The sequence below is a fragment of the Bos mutus genome, chromosome 16, assembly GCF_027580195.1.
Source record: "Bos mutus isolate GX-2022 chromosome 16, NWIPB_WYAK_1.1, whole genome shotgun sequence".
In the NCBI taxonomy this organism is placed as follows: domain Eukaryota; kingdom Metazoa; phylum Chordata; class Mammalia; order Artiodactyla; family Bovidae; genus Bos; species Bos mutus.
In genome coordinates, this window is record NC_091632.1 from 11212060 (window position 1) to 11235110 (window position 23051).

At 45.3% G+C, this 23051-nt stretch overlaps 1 non-coding gene across 1 annotated transcript; it reads right to left on the bottom strand.

Annotated features, from left to right (window-relative positions):
* Positions 1-22505: 22505 nt before the first annotated feature.
* On the bottom strand, positions 22506-22578 carry TRNAC-ACA (transfer RNA cysteine (anticodon ACA)). Its single transcript has one exon. It is a non-coding gene; the product is annotated as a tRNA-Cys (tRNA).
* Positions 22579-23051: the final 473 nt, after the last annotated feature.

Consider the following 23051-nt stretch of genomic DNA (forward strand, 5'->3'; position numbering starts at 1 on the left):
AAGGCTGCATGCTAAGCACTGGAGAATTAAGTACATATTCTATTTCATCTGGAATGTCATCCTATGTAATACTAACCGATACTTACTTTTTCCTTTGTTAGGTTAAAGCTAGTACTTCACAGTTTATAGTAGCTCTTTGGGGCTTAATTGTGTAATTTGCACCATTGTCTATGTTTCCTATTAAATTATTTTTGCATGTAGGGCTCCAAATAATTATAACTTCAGTGTAAGGGAGTCATACTCCATTGTTCCTGAAGGGCCCAGTGCAGGGTTAGACACTTAAGTTTCATTGATTTGAAATATTCTGAGGGCTTGCTATGCTAGAGTTTGAGGATACAGTGGCAAATGGTATAGAGAAACTTATATTTTAGTGGACACAAACTAATTCCTAAATTTATCATTAAGAAGGGGACAGTCAACCGCCCTCACAGTAGGTTTGGGTGGCTAGAGAGTTTTCAAGCCCAGCTTTTGCAGCCTCAGCCTGAATTTGACTTTCTTTTCTTATAAATGGGCTTAGAGATTCTCTAGTCTTATCATATTTGAAAAGCTTTTCTCTCCCAGCTTCATCGTATTTCATAACTCGTAAAATATATGTGAAAATCAATGACATTAGATCACCATGTCTTACGTCTTAAGAGTCTTCTCTGTCTCCCTAATGATGTAGTGAATCAGAAAATAATTAAAAATCATTTAGGTTGCACCCTCCCTTTCTCCCCCTCTGTCTGACTCCCCCCTGCTTGTAAGGAACAGTGCAATTTATGTCTCTTCCTCCAACCTGATTGCTCTAGATAACTCAGGGACACTTTCTCAGATGGGAACACTGCCAGAAGCAGCAGTGCACACAGCTTTGCCTGGGTTCTTCATGAGGCAGTGCATGGATGCATGCTAGCTAGTGCTATGAATAAACTGTCCCCTTTGAAACCACTGCTTATTTTTCCTAACAGCAAGAAACAACCACAAAAAAGCTACAGATGACATTTTTATAGAAATTTACCATTTGCAGGATGCTTGCCCATCCATTATCTCATTTGATGCTCATGAAAGCTTTGTGACACAGATATTACTCTTATCCTGCTAAATATCAGCAAAGCATGGCTTAGATAAAGCTGGGGACTTTTCCAAGGTCACTGTTCTTATGAGAGGTTGGAAACAGAAATACAGTCCTTAGGCATTCACTTTACTTTTCTACCCTGCCACAGAGAGAGGAGGGTGATGGGAGAAATGGATGTGAGGAAATAGTAAGGGAGGTGGAATTATTTTAGTCAAATTTGGTAGACCTGTTCCCATTTTTTGGACAATAGTCCAGTACTTTGGCCAACTCATGCGAAGAATTGACTCATTGGAAAAGACTCTGATGCTGGGAGGGATTGGGGGTGGGAGGAGAAGGGGACGACAGAGGATGAGATGGTTGGATGGCGTCACAGACTCAATGGACATGAGTTTGAGTAAAGTCCGGGAGTTGGTGATGGACAGGAAGACCTGGTGTGCTGCAGTTCATGGGGTCACAAAGAGTTGGACACGACTGAGCAACTGAACTGAACTGCATTATTCAGTCCTTTTTTCTACATAAGGCAAATGACAATATGAGTTCAGAAGTCATCCAAGTAAAGTTAGCTTAAATAATAACAAATTTATTAGCTCACATATATCTATAAGACCATATATAGGAACGTCTCTTTACATCCCATTGAGTCATGTTGAGTGACATGTACATTCTTCCAGTACGCTGACAAGGGTGTGGTACTTAGGACCACTCAGACCCTTCCCTTGGTCTAGAAGAGCATGGTCAGCTTCTCTGGATCCCACTGATCCCATGCATTTCTGGTGAGGGTGGATTTCTATGCTAATGTCCATCAAAACTATTCAACATAGAAGACTCAGTAGTGACTGAATTTGCCCAAGAGCAGAGCTGTTCATCAGGATAGATCAATGATTCTCAGCCTTGGTATACACATAAATCATCTGGGGAAATTTAAAAGATAATGATGCATGGGCCCACTCTTAGTAATTACAACTTGACTGGTCTGGGGTAAGCATGGCATTGGCATTTTTGAAAGCATCCTAGGTGATTCTAATGTGCGGTCCAGGTAAGAGCCATTTTTATCTGGCCCGCTGCCCACCGTGGGATTCATGGGCCAACTGCACGGACATCACTTGGGAGTTTACGAGTCGAGAAACTCAGGCTTCACTCCGGGCCTCCTGGATCAGAATCTCCGTTAGCAAGCTTTTCATGTGACTCACAGGTGCACTGAAGTTTGAGAAGCCCTGCTATAGCTGATAATGTCCAAAGTCTTGTTCAAAGTCATGCTTTTACTCTGGCTCTCAAGTCCAGCTGTGACTCTGTTCAGTGATTTTATTGGTGGGCAGCCCCCAGACATCTGCTCCACTGCCTAAATTTCCTCAGAGGGGACCTTGGATATCAGTGGTTATCATTGATGTGATTGAGAATCACTTGAGAATTTTATCCTAAATATAGATACCTGGTTTCCACTGTAGAGCAAATTAAATGGAATCTCTGGCAATGAGTTTGAAGCCTGTGTTTCCTGGGGGAAAAAACCATCTTTGGGTTCAGGTGGCTATTGTAGTCTGGAGTATGAGAAAGCACTGTGTTTTCCCAAAATGAAAACCAGAGGGAAATAAGCTGATTGGAGGTTTAATGATATAGCAAAGAATATTTCAATTGAGCTCATCTCTGGATGCTTGCTCTTTAGTCTTCCTGTAGACCTGACCACCCAAGGAGCCCAGGAGAGAGGAGAGATCAGAGGCCCCAGCCCCCTGAGGCTGACCAGAATTGGGGCTGTGGGATGATGGATGGGCTGCTGGTGCCATAGAAAGTTGCTGTCTCAGCCCATCCTGCAGTTTCCCAGAGTCATAAATCCTGGAGGGGACACCAATACATTCCTGATAGCAGAGAGAAGTCACTCTTTAATGTGGGCCTGATAATGTCACTGAGCTCAGTCTTCCTAAATTTAAATGATTAGCAATGACCATGCTTGCTCCTGTTTGATGCATCGCTTAACCTGGTAATCGGGAAATCTATTCCACTTGCCTACTTAGATTGATGATGTCACGTTACACCGAGGCTCGCTTTCCCCCCCTTAATGGGGGAAGAGCATGTTAGGATGCATTGGCCTTCAGCATTCTGGCCTCAGCCTCCCCTCATGAATTTGATTAATATCACAAGCTCTGTGGGCACATCTCAGAACTGCTGAATCTGGCATCTCAGGGAGGACTATGTTTAGAGAGCATTGAGATGTTCCTAATGGAGTCTGCCATCTGGATGAGTCCATCCATGTCCTGACTTCCAGACTTCGTGAGAGCAGTCTTTTCTAAGAAAGAAAAAATGTATATATTTTGATTGAGCTGTATTGAGTAGGGAAAAAAAAAAAACACAAAACAGGACCCATTCTTAAAAGTAGAGCTGGCCGTCTATATCTACCTACTATGCTGAGTGAGGAGATCCCTAACCAGTGGCTGTAGGTCTCTTTATGGATCTGGGGGTATTTTCTGGTGAAGTTCAAGGCTGGTCCGTCACCAACGGGTCCCTCACTCCCTATCCAGCTCCCTAGCCCATCAGTAATATAAATGTTATTCTTTTTCTCCTCTCTACTACTCTCCTGAGAGATTTTTGTTCCATATCCTCTCCTCTCTCCGGTTATTCTAAGGGATGCCAGACAACTAAAAGGTAGCCTCTCTTCAAAAAATTCTGGGAGTTCTTTTTCAGGAAACATCCATGGGAGTCATTGGTAGACTCAAAACCAGGGCTGGAGAAGAGGGAAGGGAGCCAAGTGACAAATGGTAAGAGTGGAAGAAGGAATAGAAAAGGTGCCCTGAATGGGGAGTGGCGGAGGGCCAGAGACAGTAGTGTCAGAAACTTAAATACCCACACTACTCGGGTGGGCAGGGGGAGGAAACTGGAATAGAAAAGGTGCCCTGAATGGGGAATGGCGGAGGGCCAGAGACAGTAGTGTCAGAAACTTAAATACCCACACTACTCGGGTGGGCAGGGGGAGGAAACTGGAATAGAAAAGGTGCCCTGAATGGGGAATGGCGGAGGGCCAGAGACAGTAGTGTCAGAAACTTAAATACCCACACTACTAGGGTGGGCAGGGGGAGGAAACTGGAAATCAGAATGAAATACCACTTAGCAAGCAGAATTAGTAAATATTTGTTGATTACATGGACTTCCCAGGTGGTGCTAGTGGTAAAGAACCCACCTGCCAAGACAGGAGACGCAAGAGACATGGGTTCAATCCCTGAGTTGGGAAAATCCCCTGGAGGAGGGCATGGCAACCCACCCCAATATTCTAGCCTGGAGAATCCCATGGACAGGAGCCTGGTGGGCTATAGTCCATAGGGTCACAAAGAGTTGGACATGACCGAAGCAACTTAACTCACAGACACACACACACATTGACACCAAGCTATATGTCAGGCACATAGTGGCTCTAGGCACTGATGATGCACAGCTGAAGAAGCCTTCGTCTTGCCTGCAAGGACTTACATTCTGATAGCAGTCATATCCCTTCAGCCAAAAGTTGCAAAGCGGCGTGACGTGTGCAACTGAGGTAAGTCCAGAACACAGAGCAGAGGGGAAAGCCTTCTTCAAGAACGTGGTGTCTGAGTTGAGTTCTGGAGTATCACCACTTTTCTAAGCAGATTGGTGGGCAGGGAATGAGAGGCCACTGGACATTTACCTAAAGGAATGATTCTGTGGGTAAACATGACCCCTTTAGGTCTGTTTCTCCCTCGTAATCACCAGAAAAGCAAGTGAATGGCTCCATGTCTCAATCCCAACTGATATTTCCCTCCAGACTCTGGGCCTTGGGCTAAGAGGCATCACATTATGTCATTTATATAGTGCTGAAAGCTCATTCCCACCTTGCTTCCCATTTTTATATTGAGGCTTACATTAAATTATCTGACATACAAGTTAACCCATGTCTGGCGGAGTCATAGCTGGGAGTCTCTTATATATCTCCATTCCCCAAATCTGCATGTGTTTATGGATAATAATTCTAAAGTCTGAAGCCACACAAAGCCCTCTAAGGGTATGGGCTAAGGTCCTTGTCTCTATATAGAAACAGGCTACCTCTTGGGACACTCAGTCATCCACCCATCTCTCCGCATTCTTTCAAAAGTTATTGTGTACAAATGTGGACATGACCAACTGCAGGTGACACTGCTTCCCAGGGCTCAACTCATAGCCTCTTCTCGGGGTAGGGAAGGCCTTCCTCTAAAGAAGACATTGGTCAGCTCTTCAGGTGAGACAAAGCCTCAATGAGGAGCTTGGAGCAGCAAGAGTCTCTGAGGATGGACAACCCTGCAGAGATGTCAGCATATAGACTGAGTGTGTCATGTAATAATGGAAACCACTGAAAAACACACAGAGGAAAGAAAAGGAGAGAAAAATACATTCTTAGGCTGGAGCAAGATCGAAGGGTCCAAACCCAGGAAAAACATCATCTTAGAGGGGAAGAGTTTTCTTGGCTCCATGAATAAATCATTGACCACACGGGGTCCCCTCCATTTTTCTTTTTTTAAGCTCAGGAATTTGCCCCTGATTTAGAAAGGAAGCAAGAAGCACTCTCATAGTGATGCCTGACTCATCCTGAAGACAAATGAGGTAGACGTTTTAACATTTCATGAAGGTGTTTATTAAGCTCCCACAATGTTCTGGCCTAATGTTTGTGGCAGTTCATTTTTCAATTTGTTCCCATGAAAAGCATGAAACAAGTCAGAGTCATTCGTACTTTGACCACTGGGTTTTTATTTGGAGACTGACCCAGTCTTAATAGAGGAGACTGGTGTCTTACTGATTTTATTTTTCTTGTGTTTTGGAAACTGTGTTTTAGGACAGCCCCTATGCAGATGAGTGAGTATTAAGGTCCTCATTAGTGACCCAGTGGACCAGAGATGGGTCATGCCCCATCACTTCCACCAAGGCCAGCGACGGCAGGGTCAACTGAGATCTCCAATCTTCTTTCTCGTGCCCTCCTTTAAGCAATGTCACTGTTTATCATCAGGAATGAAACTCTGTCTTTGGAGATTATGTAAACTGAAATATCATTTTAGTCAACAAATGTTTATGATACATTTTTAATACTGTGTAACAAATGTGTTTGTATCCTCGTTTGTCTTTATATATCTGCTTATTATTAAATATTTATGGGAATTACTGGTTACATATTTTCTAAGCCACTGAAATACAGCTCATCACGTTCACTAACACATTCCCATATTTCTCTTCCTTGAAGATACTTACTGCAGCCATGTATTTATGTTCCTGTTGAGCTTCGAAGGAGAATAATTGTTTCTTGATTCAAGATGCGAGGGAAACTTCCTTCTGACAAGTTTTGGAACTCCTTTTCTATCCTTTCCCATGAGACCATAGGTGCAGGTGGCTTCCTGCTCCAAGGCTAGCCAACGTTGTCATTGTCTTTGAAGCCTCTGGGTTATTGGAGATACAACTCTATACCCTGTGAAGGCTCATTGTATTAATCCAGGACAAAACATATAGCCCAACAATCAATCTTAAATGGCAGCTCTTGCAAACCTACCACAAACAAAGCCACTAGAACTTACATATTTTTTTCTATGTAAAAAAAAAAAAATTCCATACTTGAGTATACTTAGGCTTAAATCACTACTAAAGTACAGTTTATTGGGTCCATGCTGATGCAGCTTTGGAGATTATCTTGCTTTGCGGTCAACAAAGTGAGGGGAAAAATTCATTCTTTCTGGGTAGTGCTTACAATGCCAAAGAGCTATTTTTATAATCGATTTTGACAGAAGTTCTTTGTAAGGTCAAGAACAAGTGTGCTGGTCCATCTGAGTCAATGGACTGGAATTAGAATGGGTTTGCTCTCCGTCCCTCAGGAGCTCACTGAAATGAAGGGTCATGGTGCGTTACACCCAAGGCTGCTGGGTATGCTTGAGCAGGTTGTGCACTCTGCAAGAAGTGCCATTTCTATAGTGTTTGTTATAAACGATGCCTCCTGGTGTTGTGGAATATACCACACGCATGGCCACTCATAACAGTCCTCGCTGGATGATATTTTCTTCCACAAATAAATGCAAACGGTATAACTCATTTGCTTCCCTGGTGGCTCAGTCAGTAAAGAATCTGCCTGCAATGTGGGAGACCTGGGTTTGATACCTGGGTTGGGAAGACCCCCTGGAAGAGGGCATGGCAACCCACTCCAGTATTCTTGCCTGGAGAACCCCATGGACAGAGGAGCTTGGCAGGCTGCAGTCCATGGGGCTGCAAAGAGTCAGACACAACTGAGCAGCTAAGCTTATGACTCATTCAGCCTCCTAGCAAGTACTTCGTCCTCTGACTTCACTACTAGGCTGGCTACCCACTGTCATCTGATACTTGTCAGAAGCCCCAGTTGACAGACTTTTGGTTATATCCATTCTATAGGATTGTCTTTCTTGGCCCACAAAAAGTTTTTAAAAAATAAAATAGCTATCAAGACTTTAAAATCAGGAGATTTTACATAAGAACTCTAGCTTCCAGCTGATTAAATAATCAAATCTGATAATATGTTGCCCTTCCAGGAGGGGCAGCTATCCATTAGAGCTGAGGATCTGCTATTCCCTTAAAAAGAGCCCCTACTCTCACCTCAGCACACCCTGTTATCTCACTGCAGGCCTGGTTCACCAACTTATGCCACATGCCTGTCTCCTGTAGCCATGTTCAGGACAGCATGGCTAAGATCATGGTATCCAGTCCCATCACTTCATGGCAAACAGATGGGGAAACAATGGACACAGAGACTTCATTTGTGGGGCTCCAAAATCACTGCAGATGGTGACTGCAGCCATGAAATTAAAAGACGCTTGTTCCTTGGAAGAAAATCTATGACCAACATAGACAGCATATTAAAAAGCAGAGACAATACTTTGCCAACAAAGGTCCGTCTAGTCAAGGCTATGGTTTTTCCAGTAGTCATGTATGGATGTGAGAGTTGGGCTATAAAGAAAGCTGAGCGCCAAAGAATTGATGCTTTTGAAATGTGGTGTTGAAGACTCTTGAGAGTGCCTTGGACTGCAAGGAGATCCAACCAGTCCATCCTAAAGGAAATCAGTCCTGAATATTCATTGGAAGGACTGATGCTGAAGCTGAAACTCCAATACTTTGGCCACCTGATGCAAAGAGCTGACTCATTTGAAAAGACCCTGATGCTGGGAAAGATTGAAGGCAGGGGGAGAAGGAGATGACAGAGATTGAGATGGTTGGATGGCATCACCAATTTGATGGACATGAGCTTGAACAAGCTCCGGGAGTTGGTGATATACAGGGAAGCTTGGTGTGCTGCAGTCCATGGGGTCACAAAGAGTCAGACACGACTGAGCGACTGAAATGAACTGAATTTTGTAGCCATGTGGTCTGGGACTCCCGTGTGATTTACCCCAAAAGATGTCCTCAGCATTCTAGCCTCAGAACAATTCATTTCCATGCTTGGAGAGGGTTTGCGCTCTGTTCTTTGAGCAGCTTTCTCTGTCCTCAGGGTTCCCAGAATTCTTATTTGCATTCGCACAGCCGTAATGGAAGCAATGGCCCAGATCCGCCGGTAACCAGATTTCAGAAGGCAGAGCCTCTGCCCCCGAGGAGCCCGTTGGCCCCTGCATGCAGGGGCTGTCACATCTCAGCTCTGCTGCTGGTCCATAGAACAGGCTTCCCTGTGGCTCTCCTCTACCCTCAAAGCCTTTCTTATCATCTGCTGCTATTTGGGTGGGGTGAGATTTTAGTCCCCAAATGAGAGTGAGCAACACCCCCACAGACAGTGGTGCTCTGAGGATAAAAACCAACAATGCAGTACCTTCTGCTTTAATGAGTTTGTCTTTATTTCTCCCTTTCAGAAAACGAAATGCCCTTGCTCCCAATCCCTCCCAGTGTTGTCTTGGCAGGGCTCCTCTCCCCGTGTTCCAGGCTCATTAAATTAAGTTTTTGTTGATAACCTTTGGCCAGACCCATCTTCAGGAAGACTCTAATGCATGTTAATAAGCCAGACTTTAAAGGCAGCAAAGATCTCCAGGCCCATGGTCCCTTTCATGCCTTAGCAGCTTCTATGGCAAAAGGATGACACAACTTTTATCAGGGCTTGGGCTACATTCATATCTCATGACATAGATTTTTTTTTTTTAAGCAGAATTTCAAAGAGCCATCTTTATCACAATATCTTTAGTCTTCCTTAACAGTTCATAGGGATATTTTCTCAGAAGTTGTATAATCAAAGTCATAAAGTCATTTGTACATTTATATAAATTTTTTTTTTATCTTCAGAGGCTCACAGAGTTGGGAGGATGACGTCTTTAAAAGCAATTGCTGATATAAAGACTGACTTCAAATCAGCCCTGACCTTTTGTTCAACAGCTCCTCCTGTTATAGAACACATTCAAATAGCTATTTGGGTATAGGTAGGAAGAAGAATCCATTGATTCCCCTAGTTAGTGGGGTTGGGGGTTCCTGGCGAAAGGATTGGTACTGAGTGGGGGCGGCACCTGGCTTTTCTCCAACCGCTGTCTAAATGAGGTGCCAGACATCATGCCCGTGGGATGGCATGCTGCTGCAGAGCCCTTATGGATTTTTCAGCTCCAGCTGAGGGGCTTGTCTGGAACACAGTGCCCATGGGCGTATAAATCTGTCTGGGAGCCAGAAGAGGATGCTTTCAAGGGCCTGCTAGGTCTGGTGTTGGCTAGGAAACAGGAAAGTGCATGCCGGTCCCCAGGGCCTCGTGGGTCCAGGAGCCGGGCTCCCAGGCTGCCTTCCATGCTCCTCCCGCCCCTGGGGGAGCCCTCTGCTGTGCAGAAGGTATAACTCAGCAGCCTGGTGGCAGAGTTCTTGCTGTGGGCCTGGCGCCACGATCTGTACTGCCACCTGTATTATCTCATTTTGTGCCTCCCGCTCGATGAACTCGTTCTCGGTTCCTTATGATAATGAACAAACTGAGAGGCCGAGTGGTGAAGAAACGTGCCCACAATTGGTCAGCCTGGGAGCAGCAGACTAACAGTTGTAACCAGGTCTCTTTCCACCAGCTCACACTGCATCCTCTTGGGAAATGAGCAGGTATTCTCTCCACCTCCGGGGCCTACTGCCATGGATACCTAGCACCCTGGACTAGTGGGATTCCTTAGGAACAGCTTCTCTCTGGCTTGCTCCTTGTCTGAAAATCCTGACTGACACATTTACCAACCAACAATCTAAGAAATCTTTATGAAGTGCCTACAATAGCACCTGGTTCCCAGTTGACACACCACAAAATACACTTATTACCACAGTGTCCCGGGTTTATTGCAGGCACTTCTACAGTTTCTTTAGCAATTTCAGACAAGCACTAGATACTATTGGCCCATGATCCTCCTTTTCTTTCCCCTGCTAGTTAAGAAGAAGAAAGGCAATGCCAAAGAATGCTCAAACTACCGCACAGTTGCAGTCATCTCACATGCTGGTAAAGTAATGCTCAAAATTCTCCAAGCCAGGCTTCAGCAATACATGAACCGTGAACTTCCAGATATTAAAGCTGGTTTTAGGAAAGGCAGAGGAACCAGATCAAATTGCCAACACCCACTGGATCATCGAAAAAGCAAGAGAGTTCCAGAAAAAGATCTATTTCTGCTTTATTGACTGTGCCAAAGCCTTTGACTGTGTGGATCACAATAAACTGTGGAAAATTCTGAAAGAGATGGGAATACCAGACCACCTGACCTGCCTCTTGAGAAATCTGTATGCAGATCAGGAAGCAACAGTTAGAACTGGACATGGAACAGCAGACTGGTTCCAAATAGGAAAAAGAGTACGTCAAGGCTGTGTATTGTCACCCTGCATATTTAACTTCTATGCAGAGTACATCATGAGAAACGCTGGACTGGAAGAAACACAAGCTGGAATCAAGATTGCCGGGAGAAATATCAATAACCTCAGATATGCAGATGACACCACCCTTATGGCAGAAAGTGAAGAGGAACTAAAGAGCCTCTTGATGAAAGTGAAAGAGGAGAGTGAAAAAGTTGGCTTAAATGTCAACATTCAGAAAACGAAGGTCATGGCATCTGGTCCCATCACTTCATGGGAAATAGATGGGGAAACGGTGGAAACAGTGTCAGACTTTGTTTTTTTGGGCGGATCCAAAATCACTGCAGATGGTGATTGCAGCCATGAAATTAACAGACGCTTACTCCTTGGAAGGAAAGTTATGACCAACCTAGATAGCATATTGAAAAGCAGAGACATTACTTTGCCAACAAAGGTCCATCTAGTCAAGGCTATGGTTTTTTCAGTAGTCATGTATGGATGTGAGAGTTGTACGTGAGGAAAGCTGAGCACCGAAGAATTGATGCTTTTGAATTGTGGTGTTGGAGAAGACTCTTGAGAGTCCCTTGGACTGCAAGGAGATCCAACCAGTTCATTCTGAAGGAGATCAGCCCTGGGATTTCTTTGGAAGGAATGATGCTGAAGCTGAAACTCCAGTACTTTGGGCACCTCATGTGAAGAGTTGGCTCATTGGAAAATACTCTGATGTTGGGAGGGATTGGGGCAGGAGGAAAAGGGGACGACAGAGGATGAGATGGCTGGATGGCATCACTGACTTGATGGATGTGAGTTTGAGTGAACTCTGGGAGTTGGTGATGGACAGGGAGGCCTGGAGTGCTGTGATTCATGGGGTCGCAAAGAGTCAGACAGGACTGAGCGACTGAACTGAACTGAACTGAAGTCTCAATGAGTTGCATCTCATTGGTTAAACAAATCATTACTCCACTTACATTTTTCAGGCTATGTATTCTTTATATGTTATTTTGTTTAATACTAACAACTTCTCATGAAAGCATTGCTCCCTCCATTTTACAGAGCAGAAAACTCAGAGAGGATAACTATCCAAAGTAAGAAGTGGCACTGGGGTTCTAACCCAAGCTTTATTCATTCTAAAGACCTTGCTTTTTCTAAAGACCACATCCCTCGATGGTCAGCAGCCTTGCTGGGGACATTCTTCTCTCAGTTTCCAGGATTTAGTACAAATTAGAGCCTTTCATCTGCCTTAGACTTTGGGCTTGGGTCCTAGATCAATGATTCCAGGTTTTGCTACATGTTGGAACACTGGGGCAGGTGGAGATTTAAAAAGTCCCCAGGCTCAGATGATACACCCTATGTTAGTACATTCAGACTGCTACAACAAAAATACCATTAGACTGGCTGGTTTTAGCAATAGGAATTTTCTCTTCTCCAGAATCACAGTCCTAGAGGCTGGGAAGTTCAAGATCAAGGGCTTGGCAGCCTTGGGGTCTGATTTGCAGGTATCTTCTCCTTTACACGGCAGAACATGGAGCGAAAAGGCAAGCGCTCTCATGATTCTTCTTAAAAGAGCACTAACCCCACCATGAGGACACCATTCTCATGGCCCAAAGACCAAAAAGATAGACCCCTCTCCCCATCTATCTTCCCAAAGTCTCACCTCCAAATATCATCCCTTTGATAAGTAAGGTTCCACTCTATGAGTTTTGGTGAGGATGCAAAGATTTAGTCCATAGCACACCCCACTTGGATTAAACGTCTGGGGGTGGGAGCCAGACACTGCATGTTTAAAAGACTTCCAATTGATCCCCGTGTGCAGCAATCTTTGGAACCCCTTTCCCAGACTGTCAGGGGGTGCTGCTCCCCAGAATCCCAAGTTGGCTTGAACAGTTGATGGATCAGTGCACACATCTTCAAAGGAGCTGACCACCTGGTACAGAAAGGACTGTGCTGAGCCTGGAAGGTGTCCTTCCAACTGGAGTGCCGGCCAATGAACTCATCATAAGTTCGGAAGCACTTACTGTCCGTCAAAGCTCTGGCACAGGTGGGAGGTGACTCTACTGTCAGGCAGAGCCCACAGGTGTAGGCAACAGCTGTCTGCCCAACAAAACCACCCTGCAGTTTGCGTGGCAGAGTGGGTCTTTGCTGCCACAGGGGGCACATATATGACGAGGCATGTGCCTTCACACATTCTTCCCAGCCATCTGCCCTGCTCCCATCCATAAATTCCAAATTCTCCTTTCTTTTCCTGACTGCCACCATATGGCCCCTGCTAATGATTTATACATCATATTCTTCATTAACTGATGGGAAAGATACTCATGGTAATTTCTTTTCATCAACTCTCATTCCTTGTAGGCTCCCAAATAATTTCACAAAGTGTGGCCTTTTGGTTAAGTTGTTAATGAAGCAAGCTCTAATTAACATTAGGGGTGTCCTCCGTACACACTCCTAGAGAATGGCAAGATCTTAAAAAGCTCCATCGTCATTAAATTAGTAAATTATTGTGGCAGCAGCCTATGTGTGCTCTAACTTTTGATTTAAAAATTATCGTAGTGGGTTGATATGTTGTGTTTATCTTCTGCTAATTGAACACTACCTTGCATTTAATCACAGTAAATTGGCCTTCCCTCTAAATAGATCTAAGGGCTTTTAACACTCGTTAACTCTCAGTAGCTCTGAGAGTAATGGGGAAGAGCATGGAGGGGAGAAAGAGGCTCTGAAGAGGGAGGTGGGACCCAATCTGACACCATCAGTGCCCCCGCTCTGGGCTTATTTCAGAGCATTGAGTTACAATTCTTTTCAGATTTCAGAAATGTAGTCAAATGGTCAAGCTTTTGATTCTGGGTTGGATGCACCCAGGGAATCCAGAAAAATGTAGTTAGTGAATGAATGAAACAAGTATGAATCCTTTGAAATTAAGAAATAAACAAGAGGGTCCAAGGAGCTGCTAGGCATCAGAGTTGTTCTTGTCAGTGTCTCCTCTGGGGCTCCCAGCCTGGAGGCCCACAGTGGCTTAGGCAGTGACAGGGAGCTGCGAGGTAAGAGCTGGCTAGTGGCCAGCTACCTTGTGTCCAGGGGGAGATGGTCGATTACCTCTGGAAGTGGAAATGGGATCACGGCATTTTCCCAGGGGAGAGGAGTTGAGATGAATGTTAGTCTCTACCATGCCAAAAGAGATCTGACTTTTTTTCAACCATAATGCAGTCTCTGGTTGCCTTGGCTGACTCCCATCTTTCCCCATTGGCCGCCTTTGCTGTCACTGTGGCCATCCCTAACAGACCCAGTCCGTTCCCTGGCCATTGCTCCTTGGTGTCTCCCCGGATACAAGCTTTGTTCCAATCAGCTGCTATGGACTCTGATCTTGTGTAACTTCATACGATTTCATCTTCTTACAGAAATGATCACTAGCCAATGATGGTGATGTAACAGTCCTATTTATTCAGTGCTTCTATGAGGCCAGGCCTGTGCTGTAAGCCTGGCATCTATCTTCTAGTTTAGTTCTTGCTACACACCTATGAGTTGGGTGTCGTTATCACTGTAATTTGGCCATGGTCATTCAGAGAATGAGCTGAACAGCTGAACTGAGGCTGGCTGACGTGTGATAACCTGCATTGAGGACTATTTTATACTGACACTTTCTACTGAAGGATGTAATTCCCTCTGCTCTGAACCTATCCTCTCCCCTAATAGACAATTCTTTCTTCCTTAACATCATTATCACCATCATCAAACACTTGCTGAGGGCTTTCTAAAGGAAGGGCAGGAGGCTGTGCAACAGGGAGGGGCGAAAACCACTCAGCACCATCACAGAAGTCAGGAGGCTGGTGGTCCTCAGGTAGAGCGGGTGGAATATGATTATTTATTAAAAAGTGTAAAAGCCACACTCTTTGACCTCACAATTCTACTCCTAGGAATCTACCTTAAAGAAATATTGAGAACTGCAGCCTGGATTTCATGTACAAAGATCACTGCATGCTCAATCACTTCAGTCATGTCCGACTCTGGGCAACCCCACTGACTGTAGTGCTCCAGGCTCCTCTGTCCAGGGGTTTCTCCAGGCAAGAATACTGGAGTGGGTTGCCATGCCTCCTTCTCCTCCAGGGGATCTTCCTGACCCAGGGATCAAACCCAAGTCTCTTATATCTCCTGCATCGGCAGGGGGGATCTTTACCGCTAGCACCACCTGGGAATCCCACAAAGTATTACTTATGATATTGGAAAACTGGAAACCATCGAAATGTCTTACAAAGGGATAAAGATTAAACCAGTATTTTCTAAACTTGCATGGAACATGAATCCCATGAAATGCTTGTTTTTAAAAGAGATTTCATTATTAATACATTTGGGAATTACTATTTGCTAAAACTCCTTCTTGAAGAATCAAAATCTACATTGAAATTCTTCAAAGACGTATAGAATCCTGAAGGAAAAAAAATTACGTTAACTTGATCTAATCTGTTACTAAGTCATTTATTGGCATTCCGTATAATTATGGGTTCTCAGGTGGTGCAGTGGTACAAGAATCTGCCTGCCAGTGCAGGAGACGCGGGAGATACAGGTTCGATCCCTGGGTCAGGAAGATCCCTGAAGAAGGACATGAAAACCAGTTCCAGTATTCTTGCTTGAAAAGTTCCATGGACAGCAGAGCCTGGTGGGCTAGGGTCCATGGAGTCACACAGAGTTGGACAGAACTGAGCACACACAGGCACACAAAGAATTACACTGAGGAAATACTGGGTATAATAAAATGGACTTGAATATCCTTATGTTAGAATATCAGGCAGCTGTTCCCAACAATGTTTTCAAGAAGTATTTAATGATGTGGGTTTGTACTCAAACCTGCGAAGTTAAAAATTAAGGTAGAAAGTTGTATGCAGTCTTATTTCAGTTTTTAGGAGGAAAAAAATATATATAGATGTATAGAAGAAAAATGTTTTGAGGATCAGCCAAAATGCTAATTGTGGTATTTCCATATGGTAGATTCAGGAGTAACTTAATATTTACCAGTTTTCTAGATTGTCCAAATTCTCTCCAATGAAAATGTTTAATAATGAGAAAAATCTTTGCCTTCAGAAACATACTGATAGCAATTCAAAGAAATGAATAGGCCTCTATGCTAAGTGTTCTACTTGAGTTGACTCAGATCATAAAAATATAAGGAGTTCAAAGGAGGGGGAGAGCCGAGGACACGCTAATCAAGGTTACAGCCGAGTCTCTCACATTTCTTCACAAACAGGCGAACTGTGCTACCTCTCATCCTGTTGTCTTCACTATCCCACCGCTGTGTTCACACTCTTTTTTCCCTGCCTTCACTCTCCCACATCTCTCATCTCGTCTCTAGTTCCATCCACACCGAAAGACTTTGGAGAAAACACCAGTTCCTGGATAACCAATACCCCTTCCTTCTGCTGCACTCTCGCTGCTTTTTCGTTTTACCTCTTACTATGGTTGCTGACGTCTGCCGCCTTATCTTCCTGCGCAACCTTAGAGCAGGAAGTTCCTGGAGGAACTTAGAGCTCCCAGAGGGCCGGAACCACATGGTACATGTTGTCGTAAACTTGAGGACACAGAGCCATCTTCAGAGGGTACTCAATGCAATTAATCTCACAAATTAATACACACTCAAATTTTCACAGAAGTGAGGTTTCAAGAAAGAGGAGAAGGACCTTGAAATAGGAATCGGCAAGTTGGATGTGGGGAATTGTGAGCACACACCTTGGGGGTGGCCAGTGGTGTTCCTCACAGAGTAGAGGGAGATAATGTTGGAAACGAGGAATAGAGGACAGGTTTTTTTCATGAAGGGTCTTGAGTGGACCAGGAATGTGGACCCTTCTGTAACAAGACATTTCACACTTTGAATCACCTGCAGTGTTTTCTGGAAATGGAGAGGTTCAGGCCCCTGCCTTGCAAATCATGACTCAGTGGTTGGGGAGAAGGGCTGAGCAGCTGCATCAGTGGTCGTGATCACAGGAGACCCTTCCGTCGGGGTCTGGGGCCACACGCAGACAAGTGTGGCTCTATTTATTGGCAATGGGAGGAACAGGGGATTCTACAGAAGACAGTGTCCTCAGAGGAAGGGCGGAGGGGATTCCAACAGGGAGAGACGGGCTGGGCAGTCAGCAGAGGGCTAGCGCTATAACAGGACAGCAGCAGTGAGCCCTACAGTGCAAAGACTCCCTGGGTTTTTCTGGCTCTTGTTGCTGTTCAGTTGCTCAGTCATGTCCGACTCTTTGCGACCCCATGGACTGCAGCACGCCAGGCCTCCCTGTCCATCACCAACTCCTGGAGCTTGCTCAAACTCATGTCCATCGAGTCAGTGATGCCATTCAACCATCTCATCGTCTGTCACCCCCTTCTCCTCCTGCCTTCATCTTTCCCAGCATCAGGGTCTTTTCTAATGAGTCGGTTCTGCTCATGCTGGCTCTGTTTTGCCCTACTCCTCTCTGGTGCTGGAGGACTAATCTCTAAATCAGGCTCTGTGTTTAGACACAAGGTGGGGGACTCCCAGATGTTTCGGCTTTATTCCTTGAACTGGCAGGTCTATCCTCTTAGGAGAGAAATTTGGTCATGCTGAGTTTTTTTTTTTCCTCCCTTAATCTTTGTATTGAGATATTTTGTCAACTCAGTGACGCTGGGGGAGATTTTGTCTTTTTAACCAAAAGTAAAATATCAGATGACCCTCTGAGGTAAATGTCCCCATTTTAGTTCCTGCAGAATTCTTACCATTGGTTTTCCCAAGACAGCTGTATATGACTCCCTGGACTCATCTGTGCACTTGGGACCTGCACAGACAGGACAAGACCTAGGTGGACAGGGCTTCTCAAGCTTTTTCCAGAAAGTGAGTCAGGTGCAAAAAGGAAAGGGAAGCTGGTGGAGAAACATATCGAGCAGCAGGATAATTTGCTCTCGGTGAAGGTATTTGGGAACGTGATTAGAAGAAAATCGTTGGTCCTGAAAACAGCAACTAAGGGAATCTATTTGTAGGGGATGGAAAGAGAGGCATTCACATCATTGAAATTCAAAAAGTATCTAAGGCATCCCTGCCCTACAGAAGGGGTTTCTGGTTATTATTATTATTAAATATGTATATTTATCTGTGTTAAGGATTGGGTTCACCTTTGCAATCCCAAAGAAAGGCAATGCCAAAGAATGCTCAAACTACCGCACAACTGCACTCATCTCACATGCTAGTAAAGTAATGCTCAAAATTCTCCAAGCCAGGCTTCAGCAATATGTGAACCATGAACTTCCTGATGTTCAAGCTGGTTTTAGAAAAGGCACAGGAACCAGAGATCAAATTGCCAACATCCTCTGGGTCATGGAAAAGCAAGAGAGTTCCAGAAAAACATCTATTTCTGCTTTATGGACTATGCCAAAGCCTTTGACTGTGTGGATCACAATAAACTGTGGAAAATTCTGAAAAAGATGGAAATATCAGAACACCTGATCTGCCTCTTGAGAAATTTGTATGCAGGTCAGGAAGCAACAGTTAGAACTGGACATGGAACAACAGACTGGCTCCATATAGGAAAAGGAGTTCATCAAGGCTGTATATTGTCACCCTGTTTATTTAACTTATATGCAGAGTACATCATGAGAAATGCTGGACTGGAAGAAACACAAGCTGGAATCAAGATTGCCGGGAGAAATATCAATAACCTCAGCTATGCAGATGACTCCACCCTTATGGCAGAAAGTGAAGAGGAACTCAAAAGCCTCTTGATGAAGGTAAAAGTGGAGATGAAAAGGTTGGCTTAAAGCTCAACATTCAGAAAATGAAGATCATGGCATCCGGTCCCACCACTTCATAGGAAATAGATGGGGAAATAGTGGAAACAGTGTCAGACTTTATTTTTCTGGGCTCCAAAATCACTACACATGGTGACTGCAGCCATGAAATTAAAAGACGCTTTCTCCTTGGAAGGAAAGTTATGACCAACCTAGATAGCATATTCAAAAGCAGAGACATTACTTTGCCAACAAAGGTCCGTCTAGTCAAGGCTATGGTTTTTCCTGTGGTCATGTATGGATGTGAGAGTTGGACTGTGAAGAAGGCTGAGCGCTGAAGAATTGATGCTTTTGAACTAGGTGTTGGAGAAAACCCTTGAGAGTCCCTTGGACTGCAAGGAGATCCAACCGGTCCATTCTGAAAGAGATCAGCCCTGGGATTTCTTTGGAAGGAATGATGCTAAAGCTGAAACTCCAGTACTTTGGCCACCTCATGTGAAGAGTTGACTCATTGGAAAAGACTCTGATGCTGGGAGGGATTGGGGGCAGGAGGAGAAGGGGATGACAGAGGATGAGATGGCTGGATGGCATCACTGACTCCATGGACATGAGTCTTGGTGAACTCCGGGAGTTGGTGATGGATAGGGAGGCCTGGCGTGCTGCGATTCATGGGGTTGCAAACAGTAGGACACGACTGAGCGACTGATCTGATCTGATCTGATCTGATCTTACAATCCTCACAATAACTCTTTGGTTTAGGGAATATTTTTATTCTCCCCACTATGTAGGCCAGGAAGTGGTGGTCAAGTCAATTAGACCTACCTCAGTGCCTACAGCTAGGATTCCTTTCATGGAGATCAGAGGCGGTGGATGGGGGGTCGAAAAAGGGAAGAAATTAAGGAACCCTTTAACCAGGATTCAATGATCTGCGGACACTGATTTCCATTTGGATCTATAATGAGGGCCTTATCCGAAAGGACTGGTCAGAGGTCAGATTTGAAGTGTCCTGACTTCATCACGTTGGGTCCTGCCAGATTGAGTCTACCAAGAACCGGGAGAACAGGACAAGCTCAAAACTGCAACACTGTGGCCCCAGATGGCAGAGTCCTCAGCCCTTTAGGACTGAGGTTTATTTTCAGCACTGTCTCTCATTTTTGAAGGCCCTTGCCTTCTGCTTCCCCCAGATACACTTCATGGAGGAATGGGTGTAGGGGAATGCATTGGGCGTTCAGGGGAGGAGAAGAAAAGCTCTCTCCTTCTGGGATCCTGGCCAAGTGCCCTCACTTGCCCTCTCAGGCTGATGTTTGGTTACTTGAACTCCTGATTTCCTATCAACAGTACCCCTCTTTCCCTTATTTATCAAAAACCTGGTTAAGTAAACTCTAGGCGCAGTGGAAGACACACCATAGGGATGGATGAAAGATACAGTTCTTGCCTCCCAAAGAGCTCCAAGTCAAGGGGGAAATCAGGCGAGTATGTAGCAGCAGGCAGCACCAAAACACCATGATGTGCATTATACAGGGACTCAGGAGGGAGCAGCTGGCCATGTGCAGGGGAGCTCGGACTTACAGGACCATGCCTTGGCTGGGTATGGAATGACAGAGGGTAAAATGGACACAAAGCGTGCTTTCTGCAGAAGGAATGGAGCCTGCAGAGGTGAGGAGCTTCAGGGGAGCAGACATGTTTGAGAATAGTAAGAAGTGAGATGCATCTGACTTTTAAAAATATTTTTCGTATGCAGAACCCTGGTTTGTTATCTTGGACATACCAGTTGTCTAACACATAGCAGCTACTCCTCATGCTGTTGCTATGGGGCAGACATACAGCCAGCTGACCACAGGCCCTCAAGGTCATTTGGAGATAGGCCCTTTTGATCCTATTCCGGTTTTTTTTTTTTTGTAGACAAAAGTAAGGGTCATTGAATGTTTCTCTATGAGTTTCATAATTGCATTGGGAAGTTTCATGATTACATTTGCCTACTGGAAAGCTCGGGCTTCAAAGCCAAGAATGACTTTTCAATAGCAAGCCTGGCACAAGAAGGCAGGTTGAGAGGCTCTACCGACCCTTCAGAAAGGGGCCATGAGATCTGAGAGGCAGAGGGCAGGGAGAGGGGCGGAGGATCTGAGGACACTCTAGGACGCTGAGTTCACCTGACTGTGTGGCTGGCTGGATAGCGAGTGAAGGAGCCAAGTCAAGGACGACTCTCGGGCCCTTCGGAAGTCGGGACTCCCGTGACCTGAGCTGTGGAGGGCTAAGTGTCCTGTTCTTAGGAGAGCCTTGCTTTGAGTAAGCAGCAGAGGCAGGCGCCCTGTGTGCACAGCCTCTCCCGGCCGCAACGCTGTGTTTACACGTAAGAGCTCTTTGACACTCTCCACACCCCGGGTTTCAGCGAGACCACCCACGGGAGCCCTGGGCAAGCAGGCAGGGAGGCCGGGTTCGCAGGATGCAGAGGCCCCCGGCAGCGGCGTGTTTACGGTCTGGCCTGCCCAGGGCTGCATCTGAGGTGCCGCCTCCGTCTGCCCTGTGCCCCCACGGCACCCGGACGGACATCCTCTCCCAGCCACCCCTGGCCTCTCCTTCCGAGCGGGCAGGATCACCCCCGGCCTCCCCCTTACAGCGTGCGGGGTCACCCTCGGCCTCCCCCTCAGAGCGGGAGAGGGTACGGGGAGGACGAGCGGGAGAGTGAGGGTGATTCTGCGCCTCCGATGATGGCCTGACCGAGTCCTCTGGCCGGTGCCTTCCCGAGTGGACGCTGAGAGCCCACTTGAGGATGGAGACCAGTTAACTCTGACAGCTCACAGTGCTCCCTCTGAGAGAGCATGACTGACGATTCGGAGAGCACGGCTCCACGGGGCCCTGATGAAGCAGCCTGAGGCCTCGTCTTCTGCAGGGGAAGCCCAGGGCCCTGGGCTCCGCCTGGCACGCAGGGGCACCACATAGACGCCTGCGGGCAGGAGCCGAAAAAAGATGGGCGTGGGAAGGAGGGCGGGTTTTATTCTTGGAGCCCTTTGGGGAGAGGGGAGTCCAAGACAGAGGCGAGTGGGAAGCCCCGGGAGATGGGTCTGCCTGTGTCTGGATTATAACAGCACTCGGAGTTGTAGAGAGCTCGGAGAAAAGCTAAGTCCAATTCCTTCATTCCACAGGGGTCACAAGTGACGAATCAAGGAAGCTAGGACACAAACCCAGGCTTTCTGACTCGTGTGCCCTTAGACTCCAAGGACTCTGTCTCCTACCCAGACGCAGGAAGTAGAGAGATGAGCAAAAATCTGGGCGATTTTTTTCAGAGTCAGTGTCCAACCCAAATAACAGCCTTGTGATGCCTTGAAGAAAATGATTTTCCTTTAATATCTGACTCGTAGTCCTCTGCCTTCTGGACCTAGTTTCTCTGCTGGGGATCATTTAGAGGATATTCATAATCAGAGGACAAAGCAAAAAAGTGTAAAAGGTGAGGCGTTTCTCTCAGCCATTCATATTAATATATATGAATATGTATTATATAATATATGTGTATCAGTTCAGTTCAGTTCAGGTGCTCAGTCGTGCTCAGTCGTGTCCCACTCTTTGCAACCCCATGAACTGCAGCACGCCAGGCCTCCCTGTCCATCACCAACTCCCGGAGTTTACTCAAACCCATGTCCATTGAGTCGGTGATGCCATCCAACCATCTCATCCTCTGTCGTCCCCTTCTCCTCCTGTCCTCAATCTTTCCCAGCATCAGGGTGTTTTCCAATGAGTCAGCTCTTCCCATCAGGTGGCCAAAGTATTGCAGTTTCAGCTTCAGCATCAGTCCTTCCAATGAACACCCAAATATATGTGTATATTATATATTATATAATATATGTGTATAAGTGAAGTGAAGTTGCTCAGTCGTGTCCAACTCTTTGCAACCCCATGGACTGTAGTCTACCAGGATCCTCCATCCATGGGATTTTCCAGGAAAGAGTATTGGAGTGGGTTGCCATTTCATTCTCCAGGGGATCTTCCTGACCCAGGGATTGAACCTGGGTCTCCCGCATTGTAGGCAGACACTTTACCAACTGAGCCACCAGGGAAGTCCTAATATATGTGTATAGTATATATTGTATAATATATGTATATAGTATGTATTATATATATGTATAGTATAATATAATATATGTGCATATTATATGTATGTACATTTAATTATTTATGTTATATAACATATATAACAGTATATATATTTATAACATAATATATTAATGTATAATAATTATATAGTTTATATTATATATAATATATTAAGTATATATTATATAACTAATATATAATACATGAATATATTTAGTTTCTCCTCACCAGGAGGAATTTCCCTGCCAAATGTCCGGGTCCCAAGCAGGTCAGGAACTCTCCACATCATTCCACCTCCATGAACCACATTCATATCAGCATTTATCTTTCAGGGGTTCCTTTCCTCAGAGGTAACTGTCACTGTGGAAAGAAAGTGATTACTGATATCTTCCAAGATGTTCATAATGAAAAATGATACCTTAATGCAATAACTTTC